Source organism: Lycium ferocissimum, chromosome 7, assembly GCF_029784015.1.
Source record: "Lycium ferocissimum isolate CSIRO_LF1 chromosome 7, AGI_CSIRO_Lferr_CH_V1, whole genome shotgun sequence".
NCBI classification, from domain to species: Eukaryota; Viridiplantae; Streptophyta; class Magnoliopsida; order Solanales; family Solanaceae; genus Lycium; species Lycium ferocissimum.
In genome coordinates, this window is record NC_081348.1 from 6,083,314 (window position 1) to 6,105,753 (window position 22,440).

A 22,440-nucleotide genomic window follows, 5' to 3' on the forward strand; every position below is an offset into this window, starting at 1 on the left:
TTGTTATGTTGCTGACTTCTGAAAACTTTATAATATAAAGAACAAAAGCTAACGACAAAATACGAAAGATTGACGCTCAAGAAAACATGGCACAATCATTTCCAAATCCTATGATACAAAGACCAGTTGACTAAACAACGTGCAAACCAATTTACTTATCCCTTGTTTTGTACTTTATTCAGCTGACGGATAGTGGCAACCATTGTGATAACAGTAATTGTTAATGCACCATTTATTTTCAACCACCAAATCCCATCCTGAAGAAAAAGGTGCTTGTTCTATTTCCAAGACTTGGGGAGTTGATGGAGAGGCTTCAAGTGTATGTTCTTTTTCTTGTCATTTTACATTCAATAGCTGCAGAATTTGCTTGTAAGGCTCAAAATGGTGCTAGAAATTGTTCCGCTATTGATCTTGAAGCACTGGTTGATTTCAAGAATGGCATGAATGATCCTGAGAACCAGCTTTCGTCATGGCAAGGAAGAGACTGCTGTAAGTGGAGAGGAATAGGGCGAAGTACCACTACTGGTTCCGTGTTATCAAAATAGACCTTCACAATCCATTTTCAGTCAATCCTGATGATGTTACCAGGCATGGATTTTGGAACTTGAGTGGGAAGATTAGGCCTACTTTGATAAAAATTCAATCTTTAAAGTACTTGGATTTGAGTCTAAACACATTTGGTGGAATCCCAATTCCAAGATTTGTCGGTTCTTTGATGAATTTGGAATATCTGAATTTCTCAAAAGCTAGTTTTTTTGGTACAATATCTCCAACTTTGGGAAATCTTTCTCACTTGTAATAGCTTGATGTTTCTTCAGAATTCTCAGCCTTGACTGTTGAAAGTTTCCAGTAGGTGCCTGGTCTTGTTTCTTTAAAATATTTTGACATGAACCAAGTAGAGCTCTCTATGGTAGGGTCAAGTTGGTTGAAAATGCTAAACCAGCTTCCACATTTAACTGAGTTGCATCTTTCATCTTGTGGCTTGTCTGGCTCCATTCCACTTCTTACTCCTGTCAACTTCACTTCACTAGCTGTTATTGATCTTAGTTTCAATAGTTTCAACTCAATGTTAACTAGTTGGGTTGTAAATATCAGCAGTCTTGAATATATAGATTTAAGCAACTCTGGTTTTAGAGGCGGAATTCCACTTGGCATCAGTGAGATTCAAAGGTTAAGATACTTGAACCTCGCACTAAACAACAACCTTAGTGCCGATTGCCTTGAGCTATTTAGAGGAAGCTGGGAACAGATAAAAGTTCTCGATTTAGGTTCGAACAAACAACATGGAAAATTGCCTAGATCCACTGGGAATATGACTTATCTGACTCACTTCAGTCTCCTTTTGAACAACATTGAAGGTGGAATACCGAGTATTATTGGAGGACTATGCAATTTAATCAGACTTGGTTTATCAGGAAACAACTTGACAGGAGGTCTTGTTGGTAAACTACCAGAATGGCTGGGTCAGTTGAAAAATCTTCAACAACTTGGATTAGCTTCCAACTCTTTTGAAGGCCCTATACCAGCTTCTTTAGGAAAGCTTCAAAAATTTACCAACGTGGGACTTTCAGTGAACCAGCTAAATGGTACTCCACTGGAGAGTTTTGGACAGCTTTCTGAATTATCTGTTCTTGACGTTTCTCTGATTTCCTCGCAGGTACTCTATCAGAACTTCATTTTAAGAACCTGAGCAAAGTGAAGATTCTTGACCTTTCATCCAACTCATTCACCTTCCATGTTAATCCCAACTGGATTCCTCCATTTCAGGTTTGAAATCTTGGCATGGGGTCTTGCCATTTAGATCCTTGTTTTCCTACTTGGCTCAAGTCTCAAAAAGAGCTCAGGTTCCTAGACATTTCAAATGCGAGTATTTCAGATTCCATTACAGGCGGTTTTGGAACATTTCATCTAATTTATCCCTGCTGTTAAATGGTAATCTACCAAATTCATTATCAGTATTCCCCTTTGCAGATATTGATCTGACTTCAAACCTATTTAAGGGACCCATCCCTTTACCTACTTTCGCAATTGAGTTGTTTGATCTCTCAAACAATAAGTTTCAACGTCTTATCCCACAGAATATTTCTCAAGTCATGCCAGACTTGATATTTTTGTCTCTTTCGAGTAATGAAATTTCGGGTGAAATACCAGCTACTATAGGAAAGATGACCCTTCTTCAAGTCATTGATCTATCAAAAATAAGTTAACGGGAAGTATTCCTTCAAGCATAGGAGAGTGTTCTTACTTGAAAGCTTTAGACCTTAGGAACAATAGTCTTTCTGGCTCGATTCCAAGTTCGTTGGAACAATTGATCCATCTTCAGTCATTGCACTTAAATGACAAAACATTCTCTGGAGGGTTCCCCTTTTCTTTGAAAATTTTATCTAGTTTGGAGACACTTGATCTAGGCAACAACAGACTATCCGGAAAGTTCCCCTGTTGGATCTCTGATGGTTTTCCAAATCTCAGAATCCTCAGATTAAGGTCAAATTCACTTTCCGGAGAACTTCCTTCAGGAATGTCAAATCTGAGTTCATTGCAGGTCCTGATCTTGCAGAAAACAACTTAACTGGCACCATTCCAACAAGCATAGGAGACCTGAAGGCCATGGTACAAGAGCAAAAGGTGAATGAATATCTGTTATATTGGAAGTATAGAGGGATTCACTTCGAAGAGAGCTTGAGAGTGAATTTGAAAAACCAGTTCCAAGAGTACACCAAGACACTATCACTTCTTACCTCAGTAGACTTGTCTAGAAACAACCTCAATGGAGCATTTCCTGTGGAATTGACAAAGTATATGGCCTCATAGTCTTGAACTTGTCTGGAGACCAAATCAGGGTACAAATCCCAGAAAACATTTCAAGCTTACATCAGTTGGCATCGTTTGATCTCTCGAGTAATATGCTATCTGGTGTCATCCCATCAAGCATGGAATCAATGTCACTCTTGAGCTATCTTCTCAAATAACAATTTATCCGGTATGTTTCCTTATAAGGGTCAGATGACAACTTTTACAGAGTCTGCATTTGAGGGGAATCCCCATCTTTGTGGAGCTCAACTTCTAGGACTAGGCCCAAATGGAAACTCAGACAATAGAACAGTACTAGAGAATGATAGCAGTGACGAATTTCATGATAGATGGTTTTATGTGAGTGTTGGATTGGGATTTATTACAGGCATTCTTGTTCCTTACAGTATCTTACTCGTTTGAAAGCCATGGAGACGAGCATATTTCAGTTTCTTGGACAGACTGGTCGACAGAATTTTCCTAGTCCGAAGGCACGGAATAACCAGTAACGGAATGACCAGCACTAGAAGATCAGACCCAGGCACTAGTATTTCATTTTAGCCATCATATTAAGTTCCAGTTATTGCTTATAGACGTGAATCCCATTGACTATAAGACAGCTTTGTTCTTAAAATCAGTGTTAGGGTGGGTAAGGTATTGAAGTCTATATGAATACAATTAAGCGATTTAATCCTGCATTTCAATATCCATAGTTGGATTCCTATATGTTGTATAACTGATACGATTTGTAAATATCACTATTTTCACCTAAAGGGCTCGGGCAATACTTACTAATTATGCAAAACTTGTCCATATTGAAAACAGAAAGTTGGCGATTGATTTTCGTCCTCCCACTACATTAAATCTCAGCTAGATTGCGATATCTTTACGCTTTGCTTCAGGTTTGGGTGTCTTCAGATTTAGATAGAAACCTAACCTTGCTGCTACTTCACAATGAACAGTTTTGTGCCTCTTTTAACAATAAAATAGAAATACTGAGGTCCTGAATCCATCTTTGATTCAATTACTTTAAAAAGTTCATCTCAGTATCTTTGAACAGTACAGTGAGTGATTCCAAGTTCCATTTGGGAAATATTTTTCACCTCTAAATAGTACTCTCTGTGTTCACTTTTCCCTATCCAGTATTCTAGAAATAGAAGACAATTTCTTTTTTTCCTGTTTTACCCATAGTATTAATTACTCATGTCAAATCATATTTCAAATCCATTAAAAAATGAGTATCATGGTAAATTATGCACTTCATTTATTATTTCTTAAGGAGTGTACAAAGTTCATAATGGACAAGTAAAAGTGAACTGAGGGAGTAAATGGATCAGCTTTCATTGTATTCATAAAGATTGAAACTTTTAAACTTTGGTGGATTAGTAGATGGTGAGGCTAACAATGTACTGGACTAAACTAAGAGTTGAGCCGAGATGCAAAGAATACAATAGACAAATTTGAATAATCAACTAAGACTCAGATTATACGATTTAAAAGGGTAAATTTAAGCAGAATCAAGAGAAAAAATTTCTAGCCTTAATTAGTAAATTCAAAATCTGAGGAGGTCATAATCATATCCAAAATCTGAGCAGGTCATAATCATATCCAAAATCTGAGCAGGTCATAATCATGGATTCTCTATTATATTTGAATGTACAAAAGGGCATATACTCAAGAGTGGACTGATTGAAAAAATAGCCAATTGAATGATATAACACTTTACACAATTTGTAAGACAAAAAAGATTCTATTTAGGACAAATTGATTCATAATCTCAAAATCTTCTCCTATCCCAGCAGCGTTTAGGCGCAGCACAAGGGTCTCTAGCAGGTTTAGGCATATCATGAAAGTCCACCATTATTATCCTTCTCTTGGCTCTGCTTTGCTCCGCAAACCTCTCCTCAAATTTCCTTTTACTTGATTCAAAATCCATTGATGATCTCTTCTTCAAGTCTTTGATGTCCTCTGTTGTTTTCGCAGTATTGCTCTGTTTCTGGAGTTCCTTTCCTTGGTGAAGCCGCCTCGAACCGTCATAAGTAAATTGTGTGTCATGAGGAGGAGAAATTTGCACACGCTTGATGGCTGCATTACTTGAAACTCCCGTACTGTACTGCTTTGCTGCTGATCCCATATTAACCCTAGTAATAGGTGTCTTGTTGTTGCTTTGGGTAATATGGGAAGAATGTTTTGTTCCTTGTTGGTCTCCACCATCATCCAATATTTTGTGTTGAACCATATCCGCCTCCGTCTTTCTTATATTTCCAGTGCTCTGTTTTGATCCCTTTTTATCACCATCATCAACTTGTTTGAGTTGCTCTCCCAATTCCTCATGTCTTTTGTGTGTTTTCATGGACCCTTTTATTTTTCTTGAATCCCTACTGCGATTCTTGGACATTGTTGTTATTGTTGTACTCGTGTTCTTGCCTTGAGTTTCGGCATCGGTATTTGCCTTGTTGAAACTTTGTTTCTCTGTTGTTAATGTTAAGGCGCTGTTTTCTTTCTGATCTTGTTCTTGAAACGTAGGATTCTTTTCCTCAACAATTACTTCCATCTGCTGCTCGAATTCTGCACATAAATCATATTCATCATATTCATCATCTTCAGGCTTACCCGAATTCATCAACAGCTTCAAGAATTCATCTTTGTGATCCCTGAACTCTGGATATTTCCATTCAGCAACACCAATAGCAGCTTTAATCAACTCAAAAATATCAGGCTTTTTTGTTATTGAGAAGTGATTTAGAAACATCTTTTCTAGATCCACAACTATCCTAACCATGACTGAAGTAGAAATTTTCTAAAAAAAATTACTTAAGGAGTGAAGTGAGGCTTAAGGTTACTTCATCTCAACTTATATATAGGCATATGGACTTGTCCTAAATTGATCAGACTTAGGAATAGGCATATAAACTTTTTCCCAAATTGATCAAACTTAGGAAACTCCCTTCTCCAAGCAACCGCCAAAAACTTTCGTACTAATTTTGGCCCATTTAGTAAACTATTTTTTTACTGTACGTATTTAGGAAACTTTTACTACTAATTTTGGGCTATACTTTTGTTTTTTGTTTTCAAAAATTGTTAATTTTGTTTTTGCTTTTTTTTTTTCATGAGCATTCTGATCAAATTAATTCTGTTATAAAAAATACAAAATTAAGAATTTCGAAGCAAGTTATGAAATTTTGTGTAATAGTTTTTGAAACCAGATGAGAAAATTAAGAAAATTAATTGTTAGTAAAATATGAGAGAAATAATGTTGGTACCGCATAATAGTGTTTGATACATGATTTCTTTTTTTTTTTTTTAAATAAAAAGATATTGTAGAGCTTCAGTTTTTCTATTTACAGTTGAGCGATACATCAATTTATAGTGATTAATTAATCTATAGGGGTCTTTTTCTTCTTTATTTCAAAAAAAAAAAAAAAAACTAAGGCAAATACTTCTTTTAAAAATTGGGAAAAGACATCATTTAACCCTCGAATCAAGACGAAAACCTCGCCTTGAAGAACTAAACTTAACTTGTATTTATTTACCCCCTTAACAACTTTCATCCCAATTATTTACCACCCTAAGAAAATACCACTCTCACAACTTGATGGAGCGCATTACACTCGCGCCACGTCATCGCGTACATCTCGCATATCGTCAAAAATGACTAACCCTTCATTTTTTATTTTTCTTTTATTATTTTTTTCTCTTTCTTCTTCTTTCCTCCTTCTCTCTTTCTTCTTCTTTCTCCTCAACACCACCCCCCCCCCCCCCAGCCGCCACACCCTCGCCACCGCCGCCCGCCGCCGCGCGCGCCGCCGCCGCCGCGCGCGCGCGCGCCGCCAAGCAAAATAATCAATACTAAAAAATTACCAACCCTTCATTTTTTATTTTTCTCTTCTCTCTTCTTTCTCCTCATCCTACCATAAACACCCATAAGAATAACACCCATAAGAACAACACCCACCATCACCCCCACCAAATTTCATCCCATTTCTTTTCAAATTCGTCCAAATTGATTATTGTGGTTGTTATTGTTGGCTATTATTATTATTACCATTTTTGGTTTCTTGATTTTGATTTTTGTTTTCCATTTCTTCCATAATCATTATTCCATAACCACCACCATCTTCTTCTTCACAACCCCCCCCCCCCGTTAAACCACAGCCCCCCCCCCCCACGCCCCTCCCCCACCATTTCGTCTTCTTCACAACCCCCCATGACCCCCCCCGCCCCCCGACCCCCCTCCCCCCACCATTTCGTCATCTTCACAAAACCCCACCCCACCCACGCCCCCCGCCCCCACCACCAATTCCTCTTCTCTCTATATTCTCATCATTCTTTTCTTATCATTTTTTGGTTTCTTGATTTTGATTTTTGTTTTCTTTCAAAAATAAAATTATGAAATAATGATTATGGATGATTTTGAGAAGGAATGGGATGAAATTTGGTGGGGTGATGATGGTGGTGGTACAAAGGTGTGAGTGTGGGTTAAAGATGCCAAAGTTGTTGTTATGGGTGGTTATGGTAGGATGAGAGAAAGAAGAAGAAAGAGAAAATAAAAAATGAAGGGTGAAGAAGATGGTGGTGGGGGACAAGCACAAGGGGGGTGAAGAAGGGGGGCGGGGTCGTGGGTGGGGTGGGTGGGGTGGAGAGAAAAAATAATTAATTATTTTTTAATTATATATTATTTTTATTTTATTTTTAATTATATAATAATATATATCTATATATATACGGGCCCACCTTTTCACTCTCTTAATTTTTTTTTTTTTTTTTTTTTTTTGCCACGTCGGCTCTCGGGGTGGTAAATAATTGGGATGAAAGTTGTTAAGGGGTAAATAAATACAAGTTAAGTTTAGTTGCTAAACTGAGTTTTCGTGCCAAGTTCAAGGGTTAAATGATGTCTTTTCTCTTTAAAAATATAATCAAACACTAGGGGAATTTACTCGTCTTGGAAGATAAAGGATGATGCGGGAAATTATGACGATTAGAAAAGATTGAAATTGTTTACTGATTCTCAATGAGTACCCATTCTTAATCATAAAATATGGTAAGCTAATCCTCTTTTTAGGGATTTTTACATGATAAGCTACTTCTAAGACTCATTTATCATTCTTTATGATTTTATTTATAATTACAAAATATAACAACATTTTATCGATTATAATAATAAACATAATAGATTAGGCTATAATCTTCCTCATTTTAGGCTATAATCCTCTTGTTTCCTCTCTTTCTCACCGAGCCAAGAAAAGCTCTATTAGCATCTATTAAAAAGCTTTAAAGCTTGAATTTAAAATTGAGTTTTGCTAAAATGTTATTTATTTAGATTGAGTGTTGTTGCAAATGATTGAGAATATAATTTGGAGTGTCAATTTTGAGTGAGTTTAGTGAAGATTTGAGTTGATTTTTGTTAGAATTTCATATTGAAAATCGAAAAGAAAGAAGAAAGATGTTTTTTTTTTTTCAGATGGCGATATATAAATAAGTTTTATGTATTTTGTATTTCAGATGTATATGTTATTTGTATGTCAAATGCACTGGACATAAAGTGACATACAAAATAGGGATAAGGCACCGTTACCCCCCTGAACTATACCCGAATTTGCTACGACACACCTTACCTTTCCCAGGGTCCTATTACCCCCTAAACTTATTTAAAACGAATAATTACCCCCTAAACGCCGACGCCACTCTCATATGGGAGAGTGACATACACTCTCCTCGCTTATGCGTATTTATTTGTTTTCTTCTTTTTTTTTAATTTTTCATTTACGTGTCAATTTTTTTTTAAAATAAAAATAAAAAGCTCGAATTTTCATTAAAAAAAATGAGTTTTAAAACCCGTCTTTTTTTTTTTTTTTTAATTTGAAAATTTGATTTTATTTAAACCCATTTAAAAAAAAAAAACTAAAAACATGGATTAAAAAACTGAATTTTCTTTTAAAAAAGGATTTTTAAAACCCTTTTTTAAAAAAAAATTGATTTTTTTTTTAATTTTTAAAACCCGTTTTTGAAAAAGAAAAAAAAAACTGAAAAATGATTTTTTTTTTTAAATATGGAAAAATGGATTTGTTAAAAATATGGAAAACTTGATTATTTTTTAAAATGTCTTAAAAAATCTTGATTTCATTTTCTTAGGACACTTTTATTTTTCAAATAAAATCCGGAAAAATGTTTTTCTTGCCAAAATGTGAAAAAAAACTGAATTTTTATAAAATTTTGAAAAAATTAATTATTTTCTTAACATGTGGAAAACCCGTTTTTTAAAACTAAATGTGGAAGACTAGATTTATTTTCAAATTTTTAAGAAAATGCGATTTTTAAGAAAAAAAATTAAGTTTTCCCCTTTTTTTTATGTTTCTCACTCTCTCAAAGAGAGTGAAACACACTCTCTTTGCCACATCCGCGTTTAGGGGGGCAATTATTCCTTTTTAAATAAGTTTAGGGGGGTAATAGGGCCCAGGGAAAGGTAAGGTGTGTCGTAGCAAATTCGGGTATAGTTCAGGGGGGTAATGGTGCCTTATCCCTACAAAATACATACAACCACAAATTATATGCAAGATGGATGTAATTTCTATGTTTTGACCGGATTTTATATAACAAAAAGTTATATACAAGTTGTATGTTTTGACCGGATTGTATATATTTTGTATTAAAAAAAAAAAAAAAAAAACTCGTGCTACTTTCTGAAAAACTGATTCTATATTTAAACTGGGGTGAGTCGTGAATGAATTTGAGTCTAATTACATGGGGACTAATAAAAATAATGCTATGTATTTAAATTAAAAATTGATATATTACACATCTGCTTTTTTTAAAAGGAAGAGCATTTTTAGGCTTAAATTTAATGTTAAGGGTATCTCTAATCCAATAGGTGAAAACAGAGCGTTTTTGAGCCATTTCTAATACGTAAAGAACGTTTTGACCCTTTTCTGTATATTTAATAACCAAATATCACATAAACTTCAAATATCCTAGAAGCTAATGTCATTGGTCCAGCTTCAGTAAGTGTTTGACTTATAGCCTGTTTGGCCAAACTTATTTTTCCCCAAAAGTACTTATTTTTTCAATAAGTGCTTATATGAAAAAAAAGTACGAGCCTATTTGGATGGGCTTAAAAAAGCAACTTATAAGCTGCTTTAGATAATCTAAGCCAAACAGGCCCAATTATATTTTTGGGCTTATTTTAAGCACAAAATGACTTTAAGTTGGCCGACCAAACACTCAAAAAAGCTGAAAATAGCTTATAAGCAACTTATAAGCCAATCCAAACGGGCTCTAAGGTGTTTGGCCAAGCCTTTGGGAGAAAATAAATAATTTTGAGGAGTAGCAGAAGCAGTTTTTCAGAAGCTAAAAAAATAGCTTTTGCCCAAAAGTACTTTTTTGAAAAGTACTTTTGAGAAAAATACACATAGAAGCATTTTTTAAAAGCTTGGCCAAACACTAATTGTTGCTCAAAAGTGCTTTTTAAATTAATTGGTCAAACACAAACTGTTTTTCGCCAAAAGTACTTTTCAAAAAGTACTTTTAAAAAAAAGTATTTTTTAAAATAAGCTGATTTTAGAAGCTTGGCCAAACAGGCTATTAATTACATTTCTTTCACTACTCTGTTAAAAATTCTTGTTTCTTCAGAATATAATAAGGAAAACGGGTCAAATATATCCCTCTACTTTAGTTTATTAGTCAACTTTACCCTTCGTTAGCGAAAGTGGTCAAATATGCCCCTCCCGTTAATAAAGTGTACACTTGTACCCTTAAGTGGACGGAAATCCTCAATTCAGCTAAAATTAACCATTTAATTAAAAATAACCATGCCTCAATAGTTGACCCGCCCCGACGCATCACCAAGTAATTTCACCCCCACCCAAATATACCCCTCCAATACCTAAAAACCTCAGTCCGACACAAATCTTTCCCTCTCTTCAATTTTTGATACGATCCGGCTTGTGGAAGACACGAAATCAAACAATAAACGCGGAAACTAAAGATAGTAAGAAATCAATAGATGAGAATGGAGAAATAGGAGATGAGAATAGAAGAAAGAAAGAAAGGATTAAAACAACTAATTGTTGTGATTAATCAACATAGGACTTGATACCTACACCTGTTGACACCCAATTTTGTCCCGCCTTCCTTAAATATTTATTTACATTTATAGTAATTTTGGCAATTTAAGAAATGATTATTTATACTTTTATTATAATTATTGACTTTTACTAATACTGGCATTTTATTGTCTTGTTGTAGTCATTACTGTCATTATCTGCTATTTTATTACCGTTACTACTACCACTATTATCACTATTATTATTATTATTATTATTATTATTATTATTATTATTATTATTATTATTATTATTATTATTATTATTATTATTATTATTATTATTATTATTATTATTATTATTATTATTATTATTATTACTATTATTTTGTTATTATTATTTACTACCAGTATTATTATTATTCGCATTTTATCATTTCAGCATTTTTACCATCTTATGCACACGCATCGCAATTATCTTCGCATAATTAAATAATAGCATTTATTTACTGTTGACTTTAAAAATATTATTACACGGCTTACGAGGTAATATGATTTTATTTTTTTATCTGAGCACTAATAAACACATACTTTTGTATTATGGCACAGTAGGTCATTTATACAAATTTAGAAGCCCAAAATAGCACAAGAAGAATATATTTCAAACCCCTATCCGCTCCAATCAATTTATAAACATTTTCGGACCAAATTTATATATAAAATCGGACCAGCCCTTATTGATTCGGTCCATTTACAATCAGCCCATGTTTTAATAAGTTGATCCGGTCCATTAAACGTGACCCGCCCCGGCCCATCTCTTTTCTAAAGGAAACCTAATCGTTTCCTTTCCCATCTCCCATCAGCCGCACACCCCCTTCCCCTTCTCTCTTCTCTCTCTCTCTCTTCCCCTTCGTCTCTCTCTAACGCGAATGGAAAAATCCGCAGTTATTTTCGCAAATCCAGACCATGCGTGGTCAAATTCGGAAATGAATCAATGCTTCGTATTCCCCTGTCCGGATTCAACCACAAAAGAGGTTAATTTTGTTCTCTTCTTCTTTCTTTTCTGTTCGCGATCTGGGAGGGTCTTAATGGATTTCGTCCATTTGTGCAACTTGAAATCTTTTCTATCAGCTCTTGTATTTTCGGGTACAAAAAGGTTTTTATGAGTGTTGTCTTCTTCTTCATTTTTCTGATCAAGATCTGAAATCTGAACGTTTTGATTTGAACGTTGTTGACTAAAATTCCCGCCCAAATTTCAACCCAGCAAACCCTAGAAATCTTCCTATAAATACTCGGCTTTTGGTCATTTTGAGGGAGCTTCTTTTTGGAACGGCGGAAATTTTCTAAAATTTTGAAAGCTATTTTGGTCGTTTAAAATTCCCTTGAGAATTGCTAAGTCTTCATCAGCTTCAATATTGCATTGATATTCATTTGAAAAAAATAGAAAAATTATTGTTTCGTTTCTTTGATTCCGCAACCGTTTCGGGTCCGAAGAAATCCGAGACCGGAGCTTGTAGTGTTCGAGCGGACGTCGAAACCCCGCACTGCCCACTTCGCCGCACCCGAACGGTGTAATTCTCCATTCCCTCTCGTTTATTTCTCGTTGCATTTCTTTGTGTTGCTCGTGTTATTTTAGTTCATCGTTCCATGATTCAAGTATGTTAGTTTTTAGTTGATCGTTTTAATTCGATAGATAAGTCTATTTCGTGTTAGTCTATTTTTATGTTTAAGCATGTTCGTGTTTGATAATTTAATGTAGTTTAGTTAAGTATGTAACAATCCTTCTTTAGTTTGTTTTAATTTCAGTTCTAGTAGTTTAAGGGTACTTATGTGTTCATGTATGTTTGGTCGACTTAGTTGATTTGGTTTCAGTTTAGTTGCTAAATAGCATCTGTGTGGATTCATGTTTTAGTTAGTTCGCATTCGATCAACGTGTTGTCCATATGTTTGTGCCTTGATTTAGTTTAGCTCGTGTCTTAACAATGTTTATGCGTTCGCGTCTAAGTTAGTTTGTTTCCTGTTCGTCCTATGAATGATGGGTTAGTGTTCCGATATCATGTTTTTTTTTTCTTCAACGTTGGTGGTACTAGTCGGGGATTACCCCTTTGGATTTACATAGTAGCACAGGTCAAGTCCGAATTGAAATCGTTTCATTTTCGTTATGTTCAAGCTTTTGAATCAATTTCCATAACTTGTAAATAACTTGTCATTCTGTCATGAAATGCTGTTAGAAACGAGCTTAGTGAAATGTTTGGTCAAGAGAGATCTTTCCTTTTCCCCTTTTTCATCCCCTTTCTCAGTCTGGATTGTTTCGTGTCGGGAGCACGTGTGTATCCGCCCCGTCTTGATTAAATTTAGTAAAATTCTTGAACCGACGTATTTCTTTAAGTTCAAATCGACTAATGTTTAGTACCATATGATTAGAGTCTCTTGGTTCTGTTAAGCACCAGTTAGTAGTAGGCATGAAGTTGTTCCGGACCTCTTTCTGTTGATTTGGCATTAATGATTAAGATTGAGATGTTGATTTGATATTGATGATTAAGATTGATAGCTTTATTTTAGGAATATATTGTATTGATGTAAATGATTAGGAATAGATTATGTAATATTGTCTTTCCTTATTTAGTCTTAGAACTCATGTATAAGTACCCATTCTTATGGATTGTATATTCATTTAGAAATACAAAAGTTCTTTCTTCTTGCTAAAAATCTACATGGTATCGAGCCATTGTCGCTTTTTTGAGGTGAGTTTTCTCCCTCAAAGACTAGGGTTCCGTGTTTTATCAAAGAGGTCGAGTTTTCTCTCTCTTTGTGGTCGTCCGCACAAAATCCGAATTATTTTTCTCTCGTTGTCGCCTGGAACATTCGAGCTCTATCTCTATCGGTTTTGATTTTTTCCGATCACGAATTAGGATTCCGGCGTGGCGCCCAACTTTTACGATTTTTTTTCGGGAATTTTTTTTTTTCCAGCTTCTCGGGTCGTAGGCCTATTCTAACTCTTTCCATCCGGATAATATGGGTGACACTATTTGCGGGAGAGAGACTTTGTCTCGTGATGAAGTTCAACATCTTCGCCGTCTTCTCGAACAAACTTGACTCTTCTAGCGTTGCTAGCCCCAATTATGTGCATCTGTATTGCTTTTAATGCTCAACTTAATTGTTGGATTATTGATTACGGTGCGAATAGACACATGTGAAGCTCTTCTAAAGGCCTTCAAAATTACTCTCTAGTCCCAAAGGAGATTATGTCGAATAGCCAATGGCTCCCTAACCCCCCGTCTCCGGAACAAAGTTCGCCTCTTTTTTGTACTCGATATTACCTTATCATCCATTCTTCATGTACCGATTTTTCCTATTAACCTTTATTATGTTAGCGCTATCACCAAAGAACTAAAGCGTAGTGTCGATTCTTTCCCCGATTCTTTGTGTTTTTGAAGACACCTTACACGGGGAAGAAGATTGGCGGTGGTAGATCGCATGATGGCTTATATATGATCGATGGAACTCGAGACCGGGTCGAGCCTTTTTTGTAGGAAATAAGGATGTCAACCGAGAAATATAATAAATGGCATAGACGGTTGGGACACCCATCTTTTTTTGTTTTTAAAAAATTATACCTGGTTTATTTTCTAGAACCGAGTTTGAATCTTTGTCTTGTGATGCATGTGAATATGCCAAGCACACTAAAAACTCTTATCCCTCGAGTGACAATAAAAGCACAATTCCCCTTTTCGACTATTCATTCGATGTGGGGTCCTACTCAAACACTTTCTTTGTCTGGTAGTCGATGGTTTGTTACTTTTATCGATTGTTGCACTAGAATGACATGGGTATATCCGTTAAAAGCCAAAAGTGAAGTTTTCTCCTGTTTTAAGTCATTTCATAAGATGATTTGTACTCAGTTTGAGGCTAAGATAAAGATATTTCGAATTAACAATGGCACAGAATACATCGATAAAACTTTTAGAGCTTACTTGGAGTCTTTTGGGATAATCCATCAAACTAGTTGTCCTTATACTAGTGCACAAAATGGGGTTCTTTGAAAGAAAAAATAGGCATTTGTTAGAAGTAGCAAGATCCTTTGTTTACCATGAATCTGCCGAAGCCTTATCTGGGGGATGTCATTCTAGTAGCTGCCACCTCATCAATAGAATGCCACTTAAAACTCTTAATTTCCGAGTCCTTTAGAAGCTTTAAAGGGTAAAAATGACTATACTGTTCCTCCAAAGATATTTGGGTGTGTTTGCTTTGTTCACGCTAGGAACTCTGGGAAACTTGAACCTAGAGCTCTTAAATGTATCTTTATTGGGTATTCTCCAACACAGAAAGGGTACAAATGTTATCACCCTCCTTCTAGGAGATTCTTTGTCGCATGATGGATGTTACCTTTCGGGAATCCGAGCCCTATTTCAAAGACTACACCATCACCTCTTCGGGGAGAATTATAAGGAAGAAGAGATGGTTTTTCCTAGTTCTATTGTTGAAACTACTGCTCACAAGGGAAAGTGAAGTTGGAGAAAGAATTCGTGGGAGACCGAAGAAACTACCGCCATAAGAGAAAGTGAAATTGGAGAAAGAATTCGGGGGAGAGCTGTGGGCGTTTGGATAGGCTCGATTTGATAACTTACTCAAGGAGAAATAGATGTAGATAGCTATCATGCAACTTGCCGAAGCCGAACCTTCTTCTTCTGGTGAGTTATCTATACCTCCTAATGAGTTAGATTTGCCTATTGCTCACAGGAAAGGAGTCAGATCTTGCACTAAACACCCTTTATCTAACTTTGTTTCCTATAATTCTTTATCGCCCTCCTATAGAGCCTTTGCCTTGTCTATTTCTTCGTGTCTATTCCCTTAATCGTGGAGGGAAGCTTTTTGCGGATTCTAAGTGGAAGCAAGCTATGATGGAAGAAATGAAGGCCTTATCAAAGAACGAGAGACTTGGGAACTTGTCGCATCACCACCGGACAAGAAGTTGGTTGGTTCAAAATGGGTCTTCACCGTAAAACATAAAGTGATGGTTCCATTGAAAGGTTCAAAGCAAGATTGGTGGCTAAAGGATTCACTCGTACTTATGGAGTGGATTATCAAGAGACATTTGCTCCCTTGCAAAAATGAATACTATTAGAATTCTTCTATCTTGTGCAGCCTAATCTTGATCGGGACTTACACTTTGATGTGAAGAATGCATTTCTTCATGGAGACTTAGAAGAAGAGGTGTACATGGAGATTCCTCCTGGTTTTGGTACTAAACAAAGTCAAGGAAAGGTATGCAGACTGAAGAAAGCCTTGTACGGATTGAAGCAATCTACTAGAGCTTGGTTTGACAGATTCTATAAAGCAATGATCTCCTTTGGTTACCAACAAAGCAATGCGGATCACACCCTCTTTATAAGACATTTAAAGGGTAAACTCACTCTTCTCATAGTTTATGTTGATGACATAGTAATGACAGGAGATGACAAAGAGGAGATGACCCGATTGAAGAAGTTGTTGGCACAGGAATTTGAGATCAAGGATCTAGGAAAATTGCAGTACTTCTTGGGAATTGAAGTTGCTAGATCAAAAAGAGGAATCTTTATTTCTCAAAGAAAGTATATTCGGATCTCTTGAAAGAAAGCAATTGACAAAGTTGCAAACCAAATGAATCACCCATTGAAAGCAATCACAAACTACAAACGGAGTTGAAAGTCGATTGATAAAGAGAGATATCGTGTTTGGTTGGAAGACTCATTTATCTCTCTCACACTAGACCGTTGACATAGCCTATTCAAACGGCCTTAGTGAGTCGGTTGTCATGATCCTCGAGATCCTCATACTTGTTTGTCTTTCACATTTTGCGGTATCCGAAGTCAAGCTCCAGAAAAGGTCTACTTTACTCCCGTACATGGTCACCTCCAAATAGAAGCCTTTACCGTGCAGATTAGCATCGCTGGATCTTTAGATGACGAAGTCTACATCCGGTTACAGTACTTCCGTAGGGAGGAAACTTGGTCACTTGGAGAAGCTTGAGAAGCAAAGTGTAGTTGCTAGATCAAGTGCGGAGCGGAGATATGAGCTATGGCCCGGGGTGTTTGCGAACTTTTGTGGTTACAAAAGTTACTAGAAGAATTGAGATTGTCCGAAAAAGGAAACTTTCCTGTATTGTGACAACAAGGCCGCAATCAAAGATAGCTCGAAATCCATCAAAGATGACCGAACAAAGCACGTTGAAATTGATCGACACTTCATCAAAGAAAAAGTCACGGGTGGTGTCTTGAGTTTATTCCACGTGTCATCGAAAAACAACTAGCCGATGTGTTTACTAAAGGCCTCAACAAACGGAATTTTCATACATCGGTTTGCAAGTTGGGCATGTGCGACATCTTTGCACCAACTCGAGGTGGAGTGTTGATTTGGCATTAATGATTAAGATTGAGATGTTGATTTGATATTGATGATTAAGATTGATAGCTTTATTTTAGGAATATATTGTATTGATGTAAATGATTAGGAATAGATTATGTAATATTGTCTTTCCTTATTTAGTCTTAGAACTCATGTATAAGTACCCATTCTTATGGATTGTATATTCATTTAGAAATACAAGAAGCCCTTTCTTCTTGCTAAAAATCTACACTTTCAATGTTGACTTTTTGCATAAGTATGAAGGGTTGTGTTTTGGCTGCTTCGATTAGACTTGCTTGAATCGAAAGGTCGAATTTTAAGGGTTACGCTTGATTTTGGGTCTAGCTTTTAGTCAATCTAACTAAGCATTAGTGTGAAGGTTCAACTTACATATTGATAAGTCTCTTAATTCATGCATGGTTCTGTTTGCTACGACTTTTTTATGTGTTAATTCCCTCCTCCTCACGATTTCCTATTTCGAGCCTTAAACATAGATTAGTTTGTTTGCATTCCTCTTTCAAAGATCTTTTTGTTGTTTAGTATTATTATTAAGTCTTAATTGCTAGTAGTGTAGATGAATTATTTTACATTTTAGTCAAGTTATGGTATATTAATCCACAAACACATGATCGTTTGTTTTAGGACTTAATTTTCCATGATGTAGTTGTGAGTAGTTCATGTTCCCATTTAATGGCCGTTGGTTTCATTCCGTGGTTAGCTTAGATCCCGTTTCCTCGTGAGTGACAAGCCGATTCAATTTCCAATATCATGATTTCTTAAATGGTTTGTCACTTAACGTAATAATTCGCTGAATTAAAATATTTCTACTTTCTTGGTCCAATATGAGATTTTGAGCAACCGCCGATGTATTTCCATTCCTAAGCGTTTAAGCTTAGTTAAGAATTAGATTTTATGCAATCAAATGTAAAGTGGTTTAGCTCCTTTCGTTAACAACGATGCCGGGAATGACTTCAAAGACATTCCTAGTTGAAATATTAGCTAAGCTTTCCCTATTTTGGATATTAAAACGATTGAAGCATATTCGATAAATAGCAGTTGTTTGGATTTACTTCAAAGAATAAAACCAGTCCCTTTTTATTTTTTTTATTTTTTTCTTAGCTTCGTTCTCCTTTGGGATGTTGTTAAATTCCTACATCCTGTTTCATTTGTTAAAGTTGGTTACCTTAGCATGATTACGTTTCTTACTAACTTTAGTTACTTAGCTTCCTCCAAACACTGATTGGAAAGCATGAACTAGTTTGGCCTAAGTGCGTCTTATTTGTTCATTAAGTGATATAGATTGGTATATATTGGAATCTTCATTAAAGTCCTACTTGTCAGTCATATTAATATTAATAGATCACTAATCCTTCTTTTGCATGATATCCGGAATTACGAGGAGTCCCAACTAGGACTCGTCTCCTCCCGCATTCGATGTTGGGCTAGAAGCCCAACATAATCTCTCTCGGGTCATATCCGTCCAGCTCAGTCCGCAGCACAAGAAATGGAAAACATAAATTCGGCAAAAGCCCAATAACAAACAGTATCAAATATCCCGAAATGGGCTGAGCCCATTTAATATCATTTGCTCTTTTATTTCATTTTATGCATTGGATTTGTATTTGTGCAACTAACACTTTACCTTGTTCATTTCCTTAGTTAGAATGAACCTTAGCAAATTTAGTGGGACTTAGTCTTAAGAATGGGTAGTAAACTAACAATTAATTCCATAAGTATCATTTTCTTCCTTTTATATTAGAGTTATTTATAGTAGCTTAATATTTACTTTCAAGATAATTGATTTTTAAATAGCATGTTTTGAATTAAAGGAGTTATGTTTTACTTATTACTATCTTAGAAATTTCGAAACATCACTAATACGCAAACATAAAATCAAATATATTTTATAAATAACTCTCCAAGTTTTGAGTCAATTATGCATATTTTTAAAGTATAGTTAATAAAAAATAAAGAAAACTCTCATTAGCTATTTTTGTATTTTGCTTGTACTCCTAAAAATGCACAAAACCAATTAACACCTCGCCACTTAAATTATATCAAATATTTATTAAACGCTGCATAAACCTCACTATCTTCTACTTATATATTTTATGCAAATCTTATTTTACACAGCATTTTTAGCTAAAGCCTTAGTAATAGTTATAAGTTTTATTTTACATGGCATTTGAAATTCCCTTTATGCAAGATTAATATATTTGGTACAAGCTTTATTCTAAATAGCATTTTAAAGCCCTAGCAATATTTATGAAATATTATTTAAATGGCATCATTATATTCTTCCCTTAAAATCTTAATGACTTTTGTAAGTCCTATTAGCCTTTAAAGTTCTTTTTTCATAAATTCGTTTTTTAAAGTTTTGTTTTTAGCTAATATTATTCTCCTTTAAACCTTAGTGATATTTGTAAGCTATTTTCTTAAAATTTAAGCATTATATTTAATCTTAATTAATTAACCTAAGTTTGACCGGTAAACCGTAGTTAACGGATTCTAAAGGATGCCTAACCCCTTCCCTTTAGGATAATCTAGAACCCTTACCTAGAATTGAACTTAAGCAGACCATTAACGGAGGTTTAGATAGCTTTACCTTAGTTAATAATTAGGTGCCCTAATTCACCTTAAAATCAATTAGGTGGCGACTCTTTAAAACTAACAAAATAGGAATCTCCAATATGTTGTACTCTAATTTAACCCGTTTAAATGGGGTATAACAACACCTATCATCAACAAACACATGAATTAATCCAAGAAAGAAAGGAAACTCAAACTCATACATGGACATCTAATCCAAAATTGTCCAAGAGGGTTCAAGGTAAAGAGTTAAGGGAATCCACCCTAATCTAACACTAGCTAACCTAGCTGACCTAACTCCATACAAGGAGAACTACCTCAAAAGAGTTTCTTCAACATTCAATTCATTAAAAGTCCCCTAAAGAAATGACAAGTATAGTATTTATACTAACTAAGCTAAGAAGACTACTAATGTTATTACAATAATACCCTTAATGAAATAAGGGCCTTATTTGGTGGTCTTCACAATGGATGATAAAAGTCTAGCCTCTTTGCATAACTAGCCACCATTTGCATAACTAACCACCACCTTCAAAGCTATCTCCCGTATCTTGATCACCTTCACATATGGGTCTTCAATGGCCTCCAAAGGCTCTATCTCCAGGGGCTAATTTAGTAATTAAAATTGGGGCACGTGAACACATGGTCTCTCCATAAAACTAGATATTTTATGTATATATTTTTTAAAAGTGGTATAATATTACCTGCAGGAACACATACTATAATAAGGTAAAAACGCACTTAATTTAGTTGAAGGTTATTTTCCAAAAGGACTAGGGATCAATTCCCACTAAACACACTTTTTCCTTTTTTTTTTTTTTTTTTTGTGGCAGAACCCATGCCTAAAATCTGATTCGCCCCCGTTCATCTCTATCATCAACGAGTGTGTAATATGAAGATACACACGTGAGACCTCTTGAAGCACCTCAAATATGGTGCATATGCTCCATAGAACATCATTGGTTTGAGGACGAGCGCCACCCCGAATCTTAGCTCTCATAATCACCCTCGAGCCATTCCATATCATATCAATTTTTCTCTTCCATTGCTCAAGTGGTTGCATAATTTTCTTTCCCTCTATTCAAGTTTTCTCTTCCATTCCTCACGAGATGTTGCAAAATAGTTGTCGTCATAGAGGAGGTGCAATTGCGGTTTTGTTGCCAAATATCTCACTTCAACCACTCCATCTAATCCGGGAAGAAAATTTTTCAGATGTCCTCGTCCAGATGTAAATTTGTTTGGTTATAAAGTTTCGTTTTTTCACTGTAGTTGCTAACCTAATTTGCAGATTTCTTTTCTTATACAGATTAGTCAATTATTTTAGTTGTGTTTTTTCTATTTAAGCTAACCGATTTTTCAAATGTTCAGCAATACTCATTTGGATATTGGGAATGGGAAAACCAAGCTATCTCGGAGAAAGCTTACATACAAAATTTAGAGTTTCTATTGAAAGATGTCATGAATGAACAGGATAATGCGAAGACTGAAATGGAAAATCTGAAAATTGAAATGGCCAATTTGAAGAATGAAAGTAAGAATTTGAAGATTGAAAGGGAAAATTTGTCGGAAATGGTTGCTACCTTGGAAGCTACTATTCAATTAGAAATCAACAAAGCCAGGACGTTTGAAGAGAAGTATTCTAAGATGAAATTGAACAATATGATTTCATGGGCTCTTTTTGTTGGTTTTTTGGTAGCACTGATGGCAAAGTGAATTCAGTATGTAATTTTAGGTGTTAGTGGCTTAAAATTTAGATTTTGATGAAGCTTATATGTGTGTGTTGTAGTTGATGAAGTAAGTCATTTTGGCTGAACTTTTCTTTTGGAGGTGTATTGAATACATAAGCCAAAAAAAAATAGTTGTAATGTGGATGTAACTCTATATGTGTTTTTGTAATTTAAGTAATGGACAGAACTTTTTCTTTTGGATGTTAATGTAATGTGGAAACTCTTTGTAATGTTTAGCTCTGCATATGAGTTGTTTTTGAACTGTTCTCTTGTTTTGGTTATGTATTTTGAATGAACTATATGATAACCAAATCATCCATGAAAAGTACACAAAAGCTAGATCAAAAAGGGACATAATGAGCCATTAGTGTGACCAAAAAACTGGAGAAATTCATTGTGCAATAAAATGAAACAACATCTTTTATTAAGCTGAATTGGAAATACCTGAAGAAGGAGTAGTTGAAAGGATGTGACTGGAGAATACAACTTGAACGAATGAGGTAAAGAAAAGAGCTTACCATTTTAGCTATCGCAACGCTGTAGCATAAAAGACTGGGACTTGCGTAATGTCAAGCAGTATTGCAACTTTTTAGTCAAAAATCTTTCTGGAATCATAAGGTTTGAGCAAATGTAGTATTTTTAACTTGGACCTTAATGTTTGAGCAAATGGTATTTACACTCTGCAATCTACCCTCTTTGCAGCTTCAATTTGGCTGTTCCCATTTTTCAACTATGAACCCCCAAAATCATGCAAAATTATATAACTTACCTTCACGAGTAACATGCTTTGTTAAAAGCCTTTAACTTGGGACAAGAAATGTTCTTGGTTAAACTAAATATAAAACATAAAAAATAACAGGTTTACCTAAGACTGCTAACCTGTTAGGTTTGGAGCATAAGACTTCACAACCA

General features: G+C 35.2%; 1 pseudogene; it reads left to right on the forward strand.

Moving 5' to 3' along the window:
• Nucleotides 1-302: 302 nt before the first annotated feature.
• LOC132061881 (receptor-like protein EIX1) lies at nucleotides 303-3,549 on the forward strand (annotated as a pseudogene).
• The last annotated feature ends 18,891 nt before the right edge of the window (nucleotides 3,550-22,440 follow it).